Below are 2,467 nucleotides of genomic sequence, written 5' to 3'. Positions count from 1 at the left end.
GGCCGGATCTATTAAGGGCACATGTTTATGTCCCCATCTTTTTTCGGCTCATCAATTAATAAGAAACCTTTAAATTATTATAATTAGGCGAGGGCGGTTTGCCGACACGACGTGCTAAGTATCTGCGACGCATATAAGGTTACATTGTGTCGGCAGCTAACCGACATGCGCGTGCGGCCACGACGTACGCCCCATATGAGGCCACATACATCAGCATTTTCGCAATCATGACGTTTCGATCATTCTGCACATCGTGCACGCACCATGCGTGCTTAGTGTCGACACATCGTTATCTGGCTATTTCATAAATATTAAACAGATTTTTTTGTGCAATTTTTCCTAAACAGAAAAATATTAATTTATGCTACAAAATAGCCTAAGAAAATCAATAACTCAAACATCATTAAAAATACTCATCGAAAAATTAGGAATATATATCATTCTTTAAGATAGAAGTTCTAAAAATATTGCATTTACCATCAATTGAATGTATAATTATTTATCAACAATAAATTAATTTTTGAACTAAACAGAACGAATAATAAGCAGATTGAACTGCCATAGACCGCTTTTTCGAATCTGATAGGAGCTACGGCACTGTAAGTGCTAAGCCTATGAGTAATAATCACAGTAATTGTCTAGTTTGACGGCATCTGTTCAAAATGGCTCTAAAACGTATGTAGCCAAGAAATTTGAACCCCAAAGCAGCAGAGTCGTATGGAACCACCTCAACACCAGGACAGCGCTGCTAGGTTCTAAGACGTATGTAAATTGTTTAAAATGACCAATGGCACCAAGACAAGAATAAAACAAAAGAGGGAAGGTTTTTATAACTTCTTCCTCTTGAAATCTAGTATTTTCGAGTTTCGACTTGAAGAGTTTTGAGGTTAAGTTTTTACGAAATTATACGATTACGCCGTTCTAAATTCAGTATGGGTACCGAATCGTCACAGAAGAGTAATTGATCACATCTAGAACCCCTTTTCCAGCTTGTCCTTAAAAGAAAGAGCTAGAGACTGGTCACAAAAGAGTGATTAAACATATCTCGAACCACAAATATTGTCAGTCAGGTACATACTATTTCGCACCCACATAGCAAAATGTCCGCATGGAGTCTGCATGGTGCGGGCGCAACGTACAGATTAATCTGTACATCGTGAGGGAAAGGTTAGCGACATACGAGGTGTGTTCTAAAATAATGTGACATTACGGTTTTCTCAAAAAATATTCATTTATTCCTCAATATTTATGTTCTCCCTTCAAAGTAATCCCCCTCAGATATAACACGCTTGTGCGACGCTTTTTCCAATCATCGAAGCACTTCTGATAATCATTTTGTGGTATAGCCTTGAGTTCTTTTAACGATGCAGTTTTTTATCTCCTCAATCGTCGAAAATCGATGTCCTTTTATGGGTTTCTTCAGTTTTGGGAAAAGAAAAAAGTCACTGGGGGCCAAATCCGGTGAATATGGAGGCTGAGGCATGATTGTGGTGCTGTTTTTGGTCAGAAAATCATTCACAAGCAACGATGAATGAGCAGGTGCATTATCGTGACGCAAAAGCCACGAATTGTTTTTCCAAAGTTCCGGAAATTTTTTGCGTATCGCCTCTCGCAAACGGCGCATAACTTGAAGGTAATACTCCTTATTGACCATTCGACCTTGTGGTAAGAATTCCTGATGCACTACGCCACGGTAATCAAAGAAGACAGTGAGCAAAACCTTCACATTTGACCGAACTTTACGTGCTTTTTTCGGTCTTGGAGACTCAGGATGCTTCCACTGAGACAATTGGGCTTTATTTTCGACGTCATAACCATATACCCACGATTCATCCCCTGTTATAACCCTTTTGAGAAAATCAGGATCATTATTGACTTCATTTAAGATTTCCTGAGTGATGCTCATACGAAGGATCTTTTGATCAAAATTAATCAGTTTTGGAACAAATTTCGCTGACACACGTCTCATGCCGAAAACATCCGACAAGATAGCATGACATGAGCCAACCGATATGCCAACATCTTGACGTGCTGGGACGTCCAGGGCGAGGTTCGTCTTCGACATCCTCTCGGCCTTCTTGGAACAGTTTGTACATTTATACACATTTTTCTTACTCAGAGTAGACTCACCGTATGCAACTGTCAACATTTCAAGAGTTTTAAAGCACTGGATTCCATTTTTCACAAAAAATTTAATGCAAACACTTTGCTCCATTTTTTTCGAAGGAAGAAAATCGCCGAGCACACCAAACCCTTCTAACCTTTTACGCCTCTGCCAGAAAAACAACACGAGCTATATAGTCAAAACTGTGAACATATGATTGTGACGAGTGCACCAACACAACAAAACAAAAAATTTAAAACTTGAATGTACAGTCTGTCAAGTTAAAGCGTGGGTAACTTTTTTGGTAAAATATTTTATTTAAACGCATGTTTCTACATGGAATTACATTTGTCAAGGTGTCGA

This window comes from Belonocnema kinseyi, chromosome 7 (genome assembly GCF_010883055.1).
Source record: "Belonocnema kinseyi isolate 2016_QV_RU_SX_M_011 chromosome 7, B_treatae_v1, whole genome shotgun sequence".
NCBI lineage: Eukaryota > Metazoa > Arthropoda > Insecta > Hymenoptera > Cynipidae > Belonocnema > Belonocnema kinseyi.
The sequence above is the reverse complement of the archived record's forward strand: the minus strand, read 5'-3'. Positions refer to the sequence as shown.